The sequence below is a fragment of the Coffea arabica genome, chromosome 5e (genome assembly GCF_036785885.1).
Source record: "Coffea arabica cultivar ET-39 chromosome 5e, Coffea Arabica ET-39 HiFi, whole genome shotgun sequence".
NCBI classification, from domain to species: domain Eukaryota; kingdom Viridiplantae; phylum Streptophyta; class Magnoliopsida; order Gentianales; family Rubiaceae; genus Coffea; species Coffea arabica.
Window position 1 is genome coordinate 3682798 of NC_092318.1, and position 20298 is coordinate 3703095.

General features: G+C 35.5%; 1 long non-coding RNA gene across 7 annotated transcripts; it reads right to left on the reverse strand.

The window, feature by feature from the left end:
• Nucleotides 1-11231: 11231 nt before the first annotated feature.
• Nucleotides 11232-15360, reverse strand: LOC113722738 (uncharacterized). Of its 7 annotated transcripts, none has more exons than XR_003456808.2 (10): nucleotides 14989-15359; nucleotides 14784-14859; nucleotides 14617-14690; nucleotides 14357-14472; nucleotides 14188-14275; nucleotides 13727-13812; nucleotides 13565-13627; nucleotides 13044-13147; nucleotides 11784-12843; nucleotides 11232-11674 (listed from the first exon to the last, which is right to left on the reverse strand). It is a non-coding gene; the product is annotated as an uncharacterized lncRNA (long non-coding RNA). The 7 variants fall into 7 exon arrangements; XR_003456809.2 differs by having other exon boundaries at nucleotides 11784-11914; nucleotides 12778-12843; nucleotides 14188-14472; nucleotides 14989-15355; XR_011814056.1 differs by having other exon boundaries at nucleotides 14188-14472; nucleotides 14601-14690; nucleotides 14989-15360.
• Between the last annotated feature and the right edge of the window lie 4938 nt (nucleotides 15361-20298).

Sequence of the window (20298 nt, forward strand, 5' to 3'; positions counted from 1 at the left end):
TGAGTGGGAATCACTACATTTTGACTCTAATTACATGTTACTCTTTGAGAGTACCTTAAAGTGTAGAAGTTGGATGTAGTGTGAAGCACGTAAAGAAAATGGGTGATCAAGATAGGATTTACCACTCTGATAGAAGGAGTTGATATCCGGATGGCCACTAGTGAGAAATTAACCCTAAAGTCGACCATTAGGTAAATTGAAGAATGTCTTCAATTTAACCTAATTAAGGGTAAATTTCGGGAACTAGAAAATTTAATTAGTCATCAGGGAATTGGCACTTATTCCTTATTCTTGACTATTTGGATATCTTTGGTGAAAGGATAATAATTACACGGTAATTTTTCACGGAAAGGTTAGGTCAAATTCCCTTGACTAATTCCGAATAATTGGGTAATCGCGATGTGTTGCTAGACACCGCTCATGATTTATAAGTATGGATTAATTATTTATTATAAGTTATGATAAAATAAAGTCGTTTATTTTATCTAATTATTAAACCATAATTATTACCAATGCATTCGGGACCTATTGGGTCACACGCAATAGAGATTTAATCCTGAATTGAAACTATGTAAATTATCGGGGTTTAATTTTAAAAGAAAATTAATCCCAGGCCTATTTGAGCAGATAAGAGTAAATAGCTATCTCTTATCTATCAGATAATGATAGATAGAGTCTTGTGTGATGAGAAGTCTTATTGTTTTGATTTTGAATCAGACAAGAAGACTCATCATTCTATCTTATCATATATATATCTCTCTCTCTCTCTCCAATTGATTTTTTTGGGTCTCAGATACAGATACAGGAAATGAGGTAAAAAGAAAATCGGGAGAAAAATTGAGTCTGTGAGCGTCACATACGAGAGAGAGAAAAAATATACGTTCGAAAAGAGTAAGAAGGCTAGCACCTTTTTCTCTTCAATACATAGTTCGTGAGACGATCCAGGGTTGCTCTAGCGTGGATATCAGTAGAGGCAGGATGACTGGACTGCTCAAAGGCTGACCATCCTCAAACAACACTGCAGGGAGACACCGCTTGGATTAAGGTAATCCTAAAACCCTACTTTTAGTGCATCATACGTAAAATCTAGGGTGATTCCTGGATGGTTTTAGGGAAAAATTTTTTATTTTTCCGCTGCGTAGTATCCCTAAAACCCAACAATGTCTTGCTTCATTCCTTTTTTTTTTTTTACTTTTGGTTACATACCATCATCTGCGTATTATCCCTTTCCACTGAAACTAGGAGTTGTTATTTAGTTTCTAATTTAGTAATTAGTTATATAAGTAAGGGTATTTATGTAATTTTACACAGCTCAGGAGCCTTCATGCATATGACTCGAACTCGACTCGTGTTATAGATGAGCCGCTCAATCTCGACTCGAACTTTGACGCAACTCGATTCATTTGTACCCCTAGGTAGGACAAAATAAATTTTGCAGTTTGGCTTCCACACCGCACCCGGTTCAGTGAGCAAGTGTACAATAATTGAGAAAAAAAAATTTCCCAACTAATTAACATACCAACAATATATACCCATGACATAAATATACTTAGCAATCATAAAAATTATTAGAATTATATAGTTACTTTTACAAGTTGCTCGCAAACAACTTGCAACTAAATTTTCCATTCAAACTAACGATAGTACAGTAAAAAACAAGACTAATTACTATAGACACGATCTCGAAAAATTTTTAATTGACAGTCACAATAATTGAATTCGTGATAAATACAAAAAAGTAGCCAGCCAAATTTTTTTTCCTCAAATCATATCATTTACAATTTCCTTAATTTCATGTTCACACCATTAATGTGTTCATTTTAAAAATTTAATACAATTACAATCACAAAATGATGTTTCCCTAACTTTGTCTTATAGAAAATAAATACGTCAAATTCAATTTTTCCACCGTCTAATGCGAAGTCTAAAGCAATTGGGAAGGTTTTGTTATTGGTAGGTTCTACTAGTTAATTGTTCATTCTTATTTTTGTAAACTTAACCAATATCAAACATTATGATATTTTATAATTTGTAAATTATTCAAATTGATATTATATTGCAAAATCATTGCCAATCCTTGCTACTTCTTCCTATGCTATATTTGGAACACTAACTTTACAAACTAAACTTAAGTAATACAACCATATTTTTGGATTGAATCCATACACAAAACTAATAATGACATTTCATAAATTTTCAAAAATTTATAATGCTTAAGAAACAATAATGGAGACACAAAAGCTGAATAGCTACCTTTGGATGCACAAGTTGTCTTCAAATGCACACACGCCACATGTATGTCTGTAACAAGTTGTCTGTATTTTATTTAACTCTTCTACGGATAAAACAGTGGCAACAATACTATCTATCTTGGCATTAGCATTGCATATTTTATCCAAATTTTTTTAATATACATAAAAAAAAGCCCTAGTAATGCTACTCAACTACTATTATTGATTTAATTACACAACAATACATACAATATCATTCAAAACAAATATACACCACAACATTAATACAAATTTCCATAAAAGATACCTCATAAGTAAAGTTGATGAAATTGAATATAAATGACGAACCATGGATTGAGAAAAAGCGTGGGGTAATGAGGGAATATACTTTAAATAAAAAACGTATACATATAACAAAAGATTACAAATTAAAATACAGGAAATGCACAAGAAGATACATATTTAACTTCACCAAGGTTGGTATCATGAATTCATCAAATGGGTCATGGGTATTTTTACTAAATCAACAAATTGCAAATATATTTCGTTACTTTAGTATTACAGTTCTTCGATGCCATTTCGTTAACACATTAGAATCGCATTTGGATACGAGATCATTCATCCTGAGTTTGGATTAGAGTCAGTCATTCCAATACACTTGTTTGATTTAGTTTTAAGAATGTATATCATTACTATAATTCATGTTAGGTTCGTTGGCTTTTTCGAAATAGAATATAACATATTTTTACTAATTAAATGTATCAGTATAACTGTATTAGTATAAATGTATTACTAAATTTAGTATAACTAATTTATATTTTTTATTAATAAGCATGTATACTTAATAGTACAATTGATATTATCAATTAAATTACATACACTACTATACATTATATAATACACATAGCTAATAATATCATTATTCTATGTTCGTTACTAATCAAATTAAATATTATGTATAATAAAATAAAATTATACAAATATTATAATATAAATATAAATATATAATTATATACTATATATAAATATTCATTATTCTAATACATTATAATTATATAATGTCTATTATATATTAAATATTATTATATATAACAATGATATTCATAAGAATTGAGCACCCATTTTCCAAAACAAAAATTTATTTATTGGATCACAAAAAAATAAACTCGTTTCCTTGTAAAATACCAGGTATGTATGTCTTTCCTCCTTCATAAGAACAGAGTACCCATTTTCTCATAAACAAATTTTTTATCGAAAAAAAGAAATAAACCTGTTTTTGATAAAAAAAAACACAAGCTCTATATGGCTTGCCTCCATTATAAGAAGATAGTGTACCCATTTTCTCATAAAAAAATCAATTGTCGAAAAAAAAACTAATGCCGGTTTCACATCAAACAGCAGCTCTATATGACTTTCTTCCATTATAAGAACAGAGTACCAATTTTACATATATATAAAAATTTATTTATAGGATAAAATTAAATTAAACCCGTTTTCCAATAAAAGACCAGCTCTTTATGACTTTCCTCTATTATAAGAACAGAGTACCCATTTTCATTTCGGGCCAAAATTAATTTATAGGATAAATTTAAATTAAACCCGTTTTCCAATAAGAGACCAACACTTTATGGCTTTCCTCCATTACAAGAACAGAGTACCCATTTTCCTTAAAGAAAAATTAATTTATCAGATAAATTTAAATTAAACCCGTTTTCCAATAAAATACTAGCTCTTTATGGCTTTCCTCCATTATAAGAACAGAGTACGCATTGTCCCATAAATAAATTTATTTATCGAGAGAAATAAAAAAACCGTTTTCGCTGTCTATTGTCCCATAAAAAGCCAGCCTTTATGCCTCTCCTCCATTATTTTAACAACGTACCCATTTCCCCAAAAACTAGTTTATTTATAGGATAAAATAAGCTAAACCCATTTTCCAATAGAAAGCATGCTCTTTATGGCTTCCCAATAAGATTTATGTCTGTCTAACTGCGTATTTTTCCCCTCCACAAAAAAATGTGTACTACCTCAAAAAATTACAAAAATCAAAAGCAGAAGAGTGAAACGGAAAACCTTTGAATCCCATCCTGACCCCTACTCTGGCACTACCAGTCTCGCCTTGGTAAATGTCCCCCCCCCCCGGCCGGATTTTCCCCTCTTCTTGTAAGTTCCGCCACTAGCTTTAATTTGCCACAATTTCATTGAGGTGTGATTTAATTTGGATTGTTTTCGTTTGCATTTAACTGGTGGCAGGTGGCTCGTGCTTCAGCCTTCATGTTCGGGGTCGTCTATGGAAACCTGAAGCTTAAGTATCTTAAGTTATTATTCATTATTGTATAGACAGATTTTTCTCTAATTTTCTTTTGTTTACTTTTGTCTGATTTTGAGTTATTTTTGGGTAATTATTTTGTGTCACTGGTGGATGGTAGCGAGGGTGGTGGTGAGAAAGAAAAGAAAGAAGAGGAAGGAGAGGGAGAAGGAAGAGAGAGAAAGAGGAAGAAATTAGATGGAGAAAAAGAGACAGAGAAAGAGAGAGAGAGAGATGGGAGGAGGGTAGTGGTGGGACGGAGAATAAAGGGGAGGAAGGAGATAGAGAAGACTGGAGAAAGAAAAAATCGAAGAAAGGATGGGGAGAGAGAGAGAGAGAGAAAAAAAGAAAGAGAGGGGAAAAACAAAAGATTGCCCATTTTGGAGGCGAAAAACAAATTTGTTTATCGGATAAAATAAAAATCAAACCCGTTTTCCAATAAAACACCAACTCTTTACGGCTTTTCTATATTATAACAAAAGGGTACCCATTTTGAAGGCAAAAAACAAATTTATTTATCGGATAAAATAAAAATCATACTGGTTTATCAGATAAAATAAAAATCAAACTCGTTTTCCTATAAAACACCAGCTCTTTACGGCTTTCCTCCATTATAACAAAATAGTACCAATTTCGGAGGCGAAAAACAAATTTGTTTATCGGATAAAATAAAAATCAAACCCGTTTTCCAATAAAAGACCAGTTCTTTACAGCTTTGCTCCATTATAACAAAAGAGTACCCATTCTATAGGCAAAAAACAAATTTGTTTATCAGATAAAATAAAAATCAAACCCGTTTTTCAATAAAACACCAACTCTTTACGGCTTTTCTCCATTATAACAAAATAGTACCCATTTTGGAGGCGAAAAACAAATTTGTTTATCGGATAAAAAAAAAATCAAACCTGTTTTCCATAAAACACCAACTCTTTATGGCTTTACTCCATTATAACAAAAGAGTACCCATTTTGGAGGCGAAAAACAAATTTGTTTATCGGATAAGATAAAAAGCAAACCCATTTTCCAATAAAACACCAACTCTTTATGACTTTCCTCCGTTACAACAAAAGTTTACCCATTTTGGAGGAAAAAATAGATTTATTTATCGGATAAAATTAAAAAAATGGTGTTTTCCAATAAAACACCAACTCTTTCTGGCTTTCCTCCATTATAACAAAAGAGTACCCATTTTGACGGCGAAAAATAAATTTTTTTATCGGATAAAATAAAAATCAAACCCATTTTTCAATAAAACACCAGCTCTTTACGGCTTTCCTCCATTATAACAAAAGAGTACCCATTTTGTAGGCAAAAAACAAATTTGTTTATCCGATAAAATAAAAATCAAACTCGTTTTCCAATAAACACCAGCTCTTTACGGCTTTCCTCCATTGTAACAAAATTGTACCTATTTTGGAGGCGAAAAACAAATTTGTTTATCGGATAAAATAAAAATCAAACCCGTTTTCCAATAAAACGCCAGCTCTTTATGGCTTTCCTCCATTACAACAAAAGTGTACCCATTTTGCAGGAAAAAATAGATTTATTTTTCGGATAAAATTAAAAAAAATGGTGTTTTTCAATAAAACACTAGCTCTTTATGGCTTTCCTCTATTATAACAAAAAAGTACCCATTTTGGAGGTGAAAAACAAATTTGTTTATCGAGGGTTACAGAGTCTGTTTCGGAGCGACGAGGGTCGGTATTACGCTTCAGGTGGTAGTCGGGTGCCTTATCTGGCATTTGCAGATGACATCTTGATTTTTGCTAGATGCTCAGAGGACTGCTTGACCGCGCTTTCAAGCCTTTTTGAGAGGTATCAGGCGTACTCGGGCCAGCTGGTAAGAGCTCGTTTGTGCTCTCAAATAAGGCTTCAGTGGACCATGCGAGATTGGTGACTACAAAGCTTCATTTTTTACGCCAAGAGCTTCCGTTTACCTATCTGGGGGTGCCAATTTCGAAAGGGCGAGCGACATGTTGTCTATTTGATGGCCTCGTGGCAAAGATGCGGGACCGGCTATTTCATTGGAGCTCGCGTCTACTCTCCTCAGGGGGTAAGTTGGTCCTGCTACGTCATGTGCGTTCCTCCATGCCGATGTACCTACTGCAGGTATTGAGCCCTCCCAAAGGTGTGGTTTAGAGCTTGGAGAGAATCTGCAGTGCTTTTCTGTGGGACAAACCCGGAGGGGTAAAGGGTATTCGCTAGAGGTCTTGGGAGAGGTGTTGCTATCCAGTCGAGGAAGGGGGGCTGGGTTTTCGGTCGTTCGACGATATGAGTAGGGCCTTCGCCTGTAAACTATGGTGGAGGCTACGGAAGAGAGAGTCTATATGCCTGAGTTCATGTACTCAAAATATATCAAGGGGGTGCACCCCATGGTGGTGCAGGTTGCTAGACCTCCATTGTCTTGGCGTTGACTGGAGAAGGTTCGCGCTGTTGCAGAGAGCAAAATCAGATGGTGTCTGGGCAGGGGGTTCGTCGATTTTTGGTTCGATCGGTGGTTATCGGATCGGCCCCTGGCGGAGATGGTGCAACTATCCGACTACCCGCATATGCTGCTGGCGGAATTCCACGGGGAGGAGGGATGGAAGCGAGGGCGGTTAGCGAGTTGGTTGCCTCCCCATTTGGTGCAGCAAATCCTTCAGGTTCAGCTGTTCCCTGACCAAGACGATGACATGGTGTGGGGGGATTCGTCATCCGGAGGCTTCGCATTAAAAATGGCTTGGGCGGCGGTTAGACAGAGGGGCAACGTGTCGTCTATTGATAGCCGGATTTGGAGTGGGTTGATTCCTTTGGAGATTTCTTTTTTTGTGTGGAAGGTTCTACGGAGAATGGTCCCGGTGGACACGATTTTGCAGAATCGGGGTTTCAGTCTCGCCTCATGCTGTGTGTGCTGCTCAGCCCACCCGGAATCATTGTCACATCTTCTCATCGATGGTCCGGTTGCGGCACAAGTGTGGGAGCATTTCCTGAAGCGATTAGGCATTGTGGGTCCCAGGCCTCGCTCGGTTGCAGCTATGTGCCTGGCGTGGTTCCTCTCGTCATCTTGCATGGGGCGGGAGCATATTAGGGTATTACTTCCTTGCACGGTATTGTGGATTTTATGGAAGGGCCGCAACAGGGCACGATTTGACGGGGAGACTTTCAGCGCTCGTAGGGTTATCTGCATGGTTGAACAGTTTATGGTACAATTAGGGCGGGCAAAAATTTTTCAATCGGAGCACTTCAAAGGAGATTCGGAGGATCCATGAAGAGTCTTTTCTCCCCCCGCCGGAAGAAGGTTGGTGTCTTGCCGGTTTCATGGAAGCGGCCTCCGTTTCAGTATGTGAAGTTGAACACGGACGTGAGTGTTGTCCACGGACGAGGAGCAGGGGGTGGCTTGCTTCGAGACCATGAAGGCAAGGTCATTTTTGCATTTTATAAGGAATTCGGAGAGACGGAGTCCTTACGGTGGAGAGTCTGGCATTACTTCATGGCCTCAAATTGTGCTCAATAGCGTTCAAGGGGAGACTCCTGGTGGAAGCAGATTCGCTCACGCTGGTCAACCTGGTTAACACAAGGCATTCTGCTAAGTGGCCTCTCTACAATTTTGTCCGACAGATCAGGGAGTTAGTTAGGTCCTACTCTGCTTCCGTGTGTCACAGCTTTAGGGAGGCGAACCAAGCAGCCGATGAGCTTGCAGGATCCAACTTGGGGAGGGAGTGGGTCGCTACATCCTTTGCTAGCCTCCCAGGGGAAGTAAGGGCAATGGTTCTCCTGGATAGTAGGGAATTCTCGAATGTTCGGGTTCATCGTGTATGGGAGTGATAGCCCTACGCGTTAGCCTCTGGTGTCTTCATGTAATCGGTCTTGACTTTTGGGAAATATATATATAATTTTGGCCTAAAAAAAAAAAAAAACCGTTTCCAGTCCTGGTTACTAGGAAATTGTGGAATTCCAATTTTTTACATTTGATTCTAAAATACCAATTCCGATAGTAATAATCCAAACAACAATTATGGAATTTATTCCAATTTTTCATTCTAAAACTCTTTCGAAAATGCCATCTTACATTGTCATGCTCACTTTTGGTAAAACATTACTAAAATAATAACTAAATTTGTACGTGGTTTCCTGAGTATCGGTCCATAAAATGTATTTGTTCATTTTAATTTCGGTGAAATTAGTAACAAATACAAATTCTATCAATACATGTGGCAAAGCGCATGGATAATTTTATTTAATAACTACGCAATCTTATTTCACAGATTAATTGTTAATTTACAGATTAAGAGCAATTATCGACTAAATGATCAACAGATTTACTGATCATGTTATTTAGTGGTCAATTACTGATGATAAATAGTTTACTGGTCAAAACATGATCCGAGTAACCGTTGAGATTTTTTATCCATAAAACAAAACTTCCTGTCATTGGATTGCAGTTCTTTATGCCATTGTTCCCCCCAATACGGAAAAAAAAAAACAAAGACAGATTTTCCCGCCCCTGCCACGTACGTCGATTTATTTTGGCCTATCCGTGTGCCTTGTAGTCTCCTGTTGCCTCATACCTCCAGCTTCCATAGCATAAATTACATCCCCGCATTTCATTGTATTTTGTCCTACCCGTATTTCATTGTATTTACATCCCCGCCATGTACTCATGCACGATTTTTAAATCATTTTCCAATTAGTCAGTCTTGCATACAATTAATCCATGCGGACAGGTGTCGGACGGGAACCGCATGCCTATGGTAGGCACGGTCAAGGGGTGCCTACCATAAAGGTTTCCGGCTCTTTGCTATTGGAGGCGACTTCTACATCTTACGATGACATGACATGTCTTTGCTACTGAAGTAAGTGAAAATTTTCAAAGCATGCGATAAGAGCGAGATTTGTAGGAGGTGATGGACCAAATTGGAGGCGACATAACAGTCTTTGCCATTGAAGTAAGTGAAAATTTTCAAAGCTAATGATCGAGCGAGGCTGCGGCTCTTTTTCGTTACGAAAAGCAAGAAGACAAGACCCTGTAATGGAGAAGACAAGAGGCTGCGGCTCTTTTTCTTGCGGCTCTTTGTTATCGGAGGCGACTTCCACATCTTACAATGACATGACGGTCTTTGCTATTGAAGTAAGTGAAAATTTTCAAAGCATGCGATAAAAGCGAGATTTGTAGGAGGTGATGGACCAAATTGATAATAAATCAACCAAATTGATAATAAATCATAAACCCATAAGAACAATCACAAGAATTCAATATACGAGGCAAAGAAAAATATTTACTAACGATCGCGCGAGGCTGCGGCTCTGGCTCTTTTTCGTTACAAAAAGCAAGAAAACAAGACCCTGTACTTTCTTGCGAAATTGGAGGCGACTTCTACATCTTACAATGACAAGACACAAGACTTCTAATTCTACTATTATTAAGTGGAATTTGATCCCATGTATCAACAAAACTAGCCAATAAACAAATGACATGTGGCCAATAAACAAACCGAACCAATCAATCATAGCTTTGTTTATATTTTTACAGGAGGCATCTTATTATATATGCTTAGAGTCAGGATTCCGAATTTGACATAAAAGGTTGATTATGTGAGGTACAATTTCATAAAATGTGCAAACATATCTGTAAATTGATTTATTACAAAGTTCAAGAAATCCTAAACTATAGAAACAATTTTGATAAATTTTTAGATTATTCTCTACTATGAATTGTTGTTTCGTTTTGGTGCCGAATTTGGTCTTGGTATTTCTCCGTTCTTATGCTGAAATGGATGAAAGAGCAACAAAAGTCCAAATTCAGTACGAACTAGAGTTTAACAACTGCACTAATGCTCGGCAAAGACAATAAAAGAAATAGTCAGAGTGGTATTTTCGTATTTTATTAGTTATATAATTAAAAAATTTGTTTAACTTGAACCAATTTTGTAGCTCGGTTGGCTAGGTGGTCAATCACCCTTCAAGTACTCCCTTTGCCAAGGTCATGAATTTGAATCCTAGCCTTGGCAAGTACATAGTATTCTTATCACAGAAAAAATGATTTACTTTGAATTACAAATTATCTTTCCATATGTATTTGATTATTATGAAAGTAGTGCCATTTTTTTGTCAATTATCTGTGCCACGTAATAAAGGAAATAAATTGATTGGAAAACTGGCGTTGACATAAAGCACATATACAAGATGTGTCTCCAAATAGTTGCACTGGGAGGAAATTTCACAAGCCCTGAGCCTTAAAATGGTGTATTTGGACTAGATCCACTAATATCATAAGCTGGACAACAGGGCGACGGACAAATGTAGATCCTATCTTATTTTAATGCTTATAGTCACAATAATTTTCAATCGTCTTGCATTGTGAAGGATTTGAATTAACTTTACCTTCTCGAAAATCAAAGGCGTGGGAATCGGTTAATCGGTCCTTTTGGGCACTAGTCAGAAAGTCTCATTAAATACCCAACAATTGTTCTACCTTTTATTTTGTCTTTTAAACTAGGAGGCATGAACCGCGCCCTGCGCGGTGATAATTTATTATGGATGCCCATAAAACATATGTAGCAGGTATATAATTTTGAAAATAAAAAGGACATTGACTTTATTAGATGTAATAAGTTGGAATAACAAAAGTAACAGCTAGGACAGAAGGAATGTTTGTTGCTTAAAACTCCAAAGGCTAAAGAACTATACAAAGATCTAGGTTTTAGATACGCAGAAACAAAACAAAGTCTAGTAATTATCTAATAAATGAATCGTCTATGTAACAAACATGTGGTCTATAGTCTACATATCACTATTCCAAATACTACTGCTGCCTAAGAGCTCAGCCCAAGAAGAAAGGCTCTGAGCTGGCAGCATAACAGAGCATCCCAAAGAAATTTTTTTAAAAAGAACAGAACCACTAAATGCTATTAGTATCAATAGCATATAAGCCTCAAAACTAATACCGACGCCACTACAAGCTCAAAGAAGTTCATGAGCTGACAAGATAGCACAAGAAACAAGCATCCAAAAAACAACCTCTCTAAACTGGGTAGCAAGCAACAACAGCGTATTTAGTGCACGTCACTTTGTTGATCACATCGGATGAACGCTTAAAATAGCATAGGAGCCTGGTCAGTTCAATTCGACAAGCCACACGATGGTACAACTTAAAGGTCTGCAGAAAGGTTGAATCGAAATAAAGTGGCAATTCAAGAATCCATGTAGACAAATCAAACCATTGAAATTGCATAAAAGAAAGTTCATTAATGACAAATCCAAATGACCTGGCTACATAGTTGAACAATCTCCAAGTTCAGCTATCTATGCATGAGAATAGAGCAACACATAACCTCATCGTCAGCAGCCTCAAACATGTCAAGCACGCTAACACCAATCAGCTTCTCAGCTTCGACATCTAATGCAATAACATTTACACACCCAGTATCATCATGAAAAGTGAGCCGGAACCATGCTCTATAACAAAAATAACATTAACCACCAAAAAAAAGGAAACCAAGGAATACATAGGGTTTTTAAAAACTAATAACTAATAACAAATCCACGATGCACCTAGGGAAATCATACATTCCCTGACCTCAAGCAAGGTAAACAAATAGTCTTATATGTTGACAAGACACCCTCAATTGATTTTAGTTTTCTCACGTGGCACGACACCGTTGGGGTAAAAAATTGGAGGCACAAACAAAAGTGACACGAAAAATCAAGAAACATAATTTCTTTTCACAAAAAATCAAGATGCAGAGGGGAATGCAATATTGGCCATACATCTTTAACAAGAGCTCTGTGTTATTGTAGCAATCAAACTTCCAGAAAAGAGTTTTGGAGCCACGAAAACAGGCAATTTCGCATTTCAGACACATGCAAACGTTTAATTCTTGTTTATCAATGAAGGAACATTATTACAGTTGCAATGTACATTTTTTGTGTGCTAAAATGTCTAGAATTAAAAAGTTTCATCTTCCATTTGCAAAGCCTTCTATTGCATGATACAGTTCCTGCCAAAATCCAGTTGCAGCAGTGATTTGATACTACAAACAACTTAACTAAGAGAAACAGCTCCTTAGCAATATCAAGAACAACTGAACATTCAGTAGTCATGCCAGACTGCAGATTTACCAAAATGATCTCATAGCATTATACCTGATCAATATTGAACAAGCTAAACGTTTAAAAAAGTTTCCTCGTCTAATGTAGCTCAGGACATAGAAAACAATGCATGCAATAAATCTTATAGAATAATCAGTGGGTAGAAGCAACCTTTTTTGTAGACAAATCCTTTTTTTTTTGCACTGGCTTCTTCACGGTCGACCCAAACACTTCATACTTAATAAAAAGAAAAATGTTTAACAATCAAAAGCTGTCCCATTCCATTGCCAGTAGCAAAAAAATTAAAAATAATTGCCTAGTTTATGGAGTAAATCTTGCACCTGAGTACATGAACTATTAACCCAATGCAGGAAAGGTCAACTGCACATTAATTAAAGTACTGTAATTCAAATAGAACTAACATGAAACGGGGATACCTCTAATCAAATGCATAGGGATCATCTGCATAAGGATTCAGAGATCCTTCTGAAAACAGATCACCTATATTAGATGAATTTGTATGAACTTGTCCCTTTGTTCCCTATCGTGAAATTCCAATCACAAATGTCAGCACACATAACATAAAATTATATGTGATCGTAATCACAAGGCATCTTGCAGTGTACAGAGACAAACTTCATCCCATACAGTTAAATTTCTCCTTGTTTCTACTTTACCTTGCTCAGGTTAACCAATTGCTCTGTTTCATTGCATTAATCTATTAGTAATCACAACTTAATTCTAAATGATATGAATAAGAGTAATACCATATCAAGGTAAGAGAATTTTGTGAGCACGATTATTGTCTGTCTAGTACACCCTATTCATCAAAAATAGGCAAAAATCCTACTTCTTGTTGGGTGAGACATGACTGACACTCCACAAAAGATCAAAAGCTAAAACAACCAGCATGATGACAGTGAGAAGGAAAATTTATCCTAGTTCATTGTTTAATTACCTTAGTAACAGCTCTAGGTGTAACAGTTTTTGGTGTCTCTAGCTTTTTATGTCTGCTTGGGTCCTGTAGTAATAGAGACAATTACACATAACCAAGAAATATACACATAAAGAATCGTTCCCCTACGACAATGCATACTGATCAGAAATCAAAATTACATACCGCAAACATTACAGTACTTTTGGTTTTCCTTTTTTTGTAATTGTTCTTCCATTCGCTGTTTCGACTTCATATTCATGATGAGTGACCTGCTTAAGCAAGGAAAGGAGGTTAGACAAACGGGTACAAAGAGTTGGGCTGAATTTTCTACGAACACAGAGAGCTGATCAATGATATTCAGAAGCATGCACTGAATTTTCCATGTCTTTCGTGAGATATAGATTAAATTGACAAAAAAGAAAAAAAAGGAGAGCGAGGGATAGGAAAACTGATACGGGTCATGGATTTCTTTTTCATTGTAAAAATATAGACTGGCAGGCTTTCCTTTTTTTTTATTAGTGCTCACTTCCCTGCTCTTTTTACCTTCAAAGTTAAAGGTTCCTAGCTTTCTAATTGATTAAATATTTGAGAGAACACCTTAGCATACTACCGTTTATTTTCATGATACAAAGATAGAGGCTCACCTTCCTACTATGCTTGGGAAGACTCATGACACTTCCTGTATTCCCCTTTTCCGCTTTCTTAGCAAGTTGGACACGGGTGTTTGAGTTGCTGTCAGATAAGGTGAATCCGGCAGAGACATTAGTAGGTTTAAGAATGTCATTTGCTGTAAGCAGTATAGACAAAGGTTACAATTTTGCACTCTGTCTGGAGTTGCTTGAACTTCTTGACCCTTTTCTTCACTGTCTTCTTCGAAAGCAAAGGCACCGCCATCGCTGCTGATTCTTCTTATGGTTTCCCTACTTAACCTGCACATTTCACACACAAATCACAATCAGATTATAAATCACCATGTTAGTCTTATATGTTGATAACATGAGATTATAAATCACCATCCGTAAATCAGTCTCAATCTAAAGAAGCGTAAACTCATTACATTATCCCATAACAACCTGAACCATTTCCAATAAATTGATGAGACAAACGTGTAAGGGAAAAGAACCAAAGAAATGTCCAATTGCAGCACCTGCGCATGAAATTGATAAAAATACTAAAAGAGTAAAGGAGAAAAGGATAAGATAAGAAAGGAGGAAAAAAACCCAAAGAGGTTTGGCCATACCACTATAAAAGAAAACCCAAAAAATTGATGAGATCAGATACTGAGAAATCCACGAGCAGCATCCCACTGGTCATCTCTGTTTTAAAAGAAAGCATGGAAAAAATATATTTTTAGAGAAAATACTGATTTGGCAACTTCTAAGTTCAATATGGAGTTGCTAATGAAAATGATGGAACTAAGCCTATTTAATATCGAACTGGAGCACCTGCCAATAGAAAAAAGCCAGAACTTGCCAAGCGAACAGATGACCACTACAAGCAAAAGAGGAATGAGAAACTCTGAGGAGAAACTGCTGGAAAACGAGCAGAGAAGGAAAAACAAATCAGAGTTATGCAACGAATTCTTGATGAGAGGAAAGCCGAAATGGCATCTGCAAATGGGAATGATGCTGAAGAGAAAGGTTTCTAAAATCTTCTGATGATACAGTAAGGGAAGGAGGAAAGGGAGTAATGGAGGGATACAGATAGGGCAAGGGAGAGGAAAGGGGAAAGAAGGAAGAGACGGGAAGTTTGTGGAAGAGCGGTGGGAGATAAGAGACGGCTCTGTCTTTAAGGTTAGAAATTAGGAAAAAGAAAAGGCAGAGGAAAGGAAGGGCGGCGGTGGCTTAGTGCCTGTTTGATAACATAAAAAAGTGTTGAAACTGAATTCATTCAGACATTCAGATGTTGTGGGTGTTTGATAAATAAAAATTCACCTGCTGAACTTATTAAGTGGTGCTGAATTTGTATGTATTTTTTTGCAGCACAAGAATCGTAGCTGAATGCTTAATTTGATAAGAATCAAGAGATTTACTTCAACTACTTTATCTTATCTACCAAATATATCCCTGTTTGTTAATTACATTCAAAATCCTTATCTAATTAAACAACCTAATATTCCCTATTCAAAATCCTTATCTAATTAAATAAAACAACCTGATATTCTCTATTCAAAAATTTTTTTTAACAATAGTATTTTTTTGCAATAATTTTCATCCACAAACATTTATATTTTGATATATATTTTTTTGTGCAAATAAATATTATTTATGTGATGCAGCTTATCCACACACATGTGGCTTTATGACACCATATCGAAATATTAGATATTGGTTGTCTAATTTTCGAAATGCTTCTCGTCCAAGATCAAAAGGAGAACGCTTTAACCAAGCACATGCAATATTGAGAAATGTAATTGAACGTGCTTTTAGAGTATTAAAAGCTCGCTTTCGCATTCTCAAAACGATGAAACCATACCCTTTTCTCACACAAAGAAACATTGTCATTGTATGCATTGCTCTTCACAATCATTGTCATTTTCATACCTAACAATTTTAAGTTAATTAAATCATAGGTTCTATTTTCTTTTTGGATTAAAAGATAGAAGGGCAAAATTGTACAATTTAGATTATTAAGCATTAAGTTATGAATATTTATCAAACAGTATAAATAGATTCAGTATTAAGATTCAGACATTCATATATCTCTTTTTAGTGCTTAAAATTCAGCAAATTAATTATTTCAGTATTCAGAATTCAGATTCAGTGTTATCAAACGGAGCCTTAGGGTTGGAAAAACAAAAGGGAGAGGATCCCCCGCAACGCGCGGAAAAGATGAGGGGCCACCAATCACAAGCGCGGCACGTGAGAGGACGACGAAAACTCCAGGTCATCACAGCTCTTCGGCTCTTTATCTACTTATGTTGAAAAGATTAAGTGCAAGGTTTCACCTATCTATTGGTGGCTCAAATGTCAGATGTAGACGACTGGTAAAGCATCATACGAATTAAATTGAATTCCATTATCATATTATTTTTTTTTACACCTTTCCAAAACAGTAAATTATATTGATGTGATAAAACCTTATGATGTGTGGACAAAGGCCGAAATGATATACATAGTGTGCACTGAAGCACCACGAAGGAATAGGATGAATCTATTCCCCGTCATAACATGTGCCTAAATTATAGTGCAAAATTTGTCTAACCGTGTTATTCGTAAACATGTTCCACAAAACATTTTAAACTCGCTCATCAACCATCTTTTTATTTCACAGATTCATTTAATAATAATTTTTTAGAAAAACCTTGAAAAATAATTATTTGAATAGACTACTCTTTTTTTTTTTTGATTTTGAAAAAATATACAATGTTTTGGCCATGGGTGATAATTTTATACTTTCACGCTCTGCTCACCCCTTTTCTTGATATGACTATCTTGTGGGGATATATTGAAAGAAACCATAAAGTTTCTTTCTTTTCTTTTTGTTTTTCCTTTTTCAATACAAATTTCTAAACCGTTTATGGTATTAGCCTGTTTGATATAGAATTTGGCCAATTGCTAGTACTCTTTTTGGATAAGAATTGCATAGTACTGTATCAAAGCAAATCATCGTAACCTTCATAAAAAAGAAATGAAAAAGCTATTCAATAAACTTAAAACATGAAGTAAATTAGGATTAATCTTTACATGAGCGGGTTTGGATGCGTGCCATGGCCACATATACATAGGTAGAATTTGAAAATTGGATAAACATTATGTCATGCAATTACATTTTTCCTAAAAGTACAAAATAAGTTAATTGAATAAACACTGTATTTAATTAGCAGTACTTTAAGAGGACTTCAAAGCGTAAGTATTTTGAGCAAGTGAAGTTAAACGTTGGCATTGTCTTGAGTGCACGGTGTCAACAAACAAATGTATGCGTCAATGTAAAGTTCATAAGTCAAGTTCTCTCTTTTCTGGTGTCTCGCATTCTAAAGTTCTAGATTCCTTCCAGTACGAATATATCATTGGTGGTTTGTAAAACAGATTCTTTATTGTCTGAATTCCTGATTTAAGTTGGGTGACTGTCTTTTTATCTTCAATTTATAGGGCATGGCTTAATCGAGGCTTGGTAGGTGTTCTGAAACTATTATCTGATTCGTTGCTGGAACGATATGAAGAGGAAATCGCCATGTTCTATTGATCTCTTGAAAAGACGAAAAAGAAAATTCCTTACCCTCCGTTTGATATAAGAGAATATTGAAATACACATGATGGAAATTGAACCAAGCTTCAACCAAGTAAAGAAATTCTAAATTTTGGTCACCTTTAGTTGTTTTGGGGTTTTTACTCAGTTGTCTTTTGGGCGTATTTAGTTTATTCCTTTTGGTATTTTGCTAGCAGCTCTGAAGATCATGTTTTCAATTACTATAATGATGTCCAAGGATCTCCTTCACACAAAACTGTTTTGGGAAATAGATTAGAACTCGATACTGATTTAGTACATTTGACATTGCTATTCATCCTGCTTGAACTGTAACTTCTTGATGGAATGGATACTTGGTTGATGTAAACATTGCCTGTCTTTCTCTTTCTTTTCTAATTGGTCTTTTTGCAGCAGTGTTGCAATTATAAAATCAAATAAGGACACTGGATATGCATTGGATTGAATTGTTACACATGATGGAGAAAAATTGCCATTCTGGCCGTTGGCAAATCTTAAATCATTCAGACAAAAGCTAGGTACTGAGGCATATGAGAAGGTATGCTCTGTTGAAATTGACCTTGTACTTGAGAAACAGAGCTGCGTCTTGGTCTGGTTTCAACTGCCCGAACATGCATATGATATTTGGTTTGCCATATACTACTTTGCAAGAATGCTAAATGACGACATTTTGCTTGTCAACCAAGGTGGATTCAACATATTTTGAAAGGAGCAAATAACTTGAAATAATTTTTCATCGAATTGTTATATGACAGTCCTATTTTCTAGTAATTCAAAATGAATTACTTTTTGAGTTAAAAATGGGAGTAATTTGAAGAAATCTACACAAACTTACATACAATAGGACAACAAAAATTTGAAGAAATAAAGACTGGTTGTGTAACACTTAAAGTCAATCTGGAAATTATTAAGGATACAAACGCATGAACAATCAAGAAAAACCGATATAGATGCAAAGAAATTCTTTATTGATGAAAACCAAGCAGCGACGCAAAATAAAGAAAATACACTGGACAAAGAATTCTCACTATAATGTCTTTATGCAGCTGTACAATGATATATCAAATGCAAACAGCCAGACTTAGTACTTATATTCTTTACAAAAACTTCTACTACTACTAATAAAGAATTCATACCTCCATGGCCCACCTTAACAAAACCAACCAATCACACTATAGCCACATGGCAACATAAATAAATAGCAAAACTTTGGCTTATATTTCTACATTGCCTGGATTAAACCAAATTCTTCTAATTTGAATATGCTCAATATTTTCTTCAACTTGACAAAAGTCTCTGTTTTCAATGCCTTAGTGAAAATGTCAGCCACTTGCTCTTCAGTTCTGCAATAACCAACTTCAATTTCCCTTTTCGAGCTAACTCGCATATGAAGTGATATTTGATGTCAATATGTTTGTTATGCCCATGGAGTACTGGATTCTTGTACAAGTCAATCGCTGGTAGGATGAACTTGCTTGTGTTGTAGTACACCAAGCATGCAACGCAACCATAAAGCTTGAGTTGCATTGTTAATTGCTGCAATATACTCTGCTTCCGCTGTAAACAATGCAATCATTTGTTGCTTCTTCAAACTCCAGGAAAACATGCAAGAACCAATAAAAAAAATGCATACCTTGAAGTACTCTTCCTCTTTACTATATCACCTATTCAATTATTATCTGTGTAGCCAAACAGTTCAATTAGATCATTTTCTAAATAAAAAATGTCATTACTACAAGTACCTCCAATATATCTCAAAATCCTCTTAGTCGCCTGCAAATGTGATTGATGTAGATTTTTCATGAACCTGCAAATCAAACCAACAACAAAATTGATATCTGGCCTTGTAAATGTCAAATACCTCAAACTCCCTACCAAACTTTTAAAGTAGGCGAGATCCACATATCCACCAGTACCTTTCTTGGTTAATCTCAATTTTTCTTCAATTGGCATCATAATCAGCTTTGTTGTATCAATCTAGAATTTCTTCAAAATGTCACCTACATTTTTTTATATATATAAAAATCCCACTGTTAGACTGAAAGACTTCAATTCTTAAGAAATATGACATGAGTCCCATATCTATCATCTCAAATTGCTTAATCGTAGCCTCCATGAACTCTGCAATCAACTCTAGATTATTTCCTGTAAAAATTAAATCATCTCCGTAGAAGCATACAAGAAAAATATCACTATGGACAGAAGATTTAATATATAAAGTGTGCTCATACAAACACCTTTCAAAATCACGAGCCAGTAAATAAGAATCAATTCTTGTATGCCACGCTCTTGGGACTTGTTTCAATTCATATGAGGCTCTCTTCAATCTATACACCTTATTTTCCTAATCTTTTCTGACAAATCCTACTGTCTGTTCCATATACACTACTTCATTAGGAACTTTATTCAAGAAAGCTGACTTGACAACTATTTGATAAATTTTTCAGTTATTTTGGATAGCTAAAGAAATTATCATATAGACTGTGTCAAACCTGGCAATGGATACAAATATTTCAAAATAATCAATCTCATAGCTAAAGAAATTATCA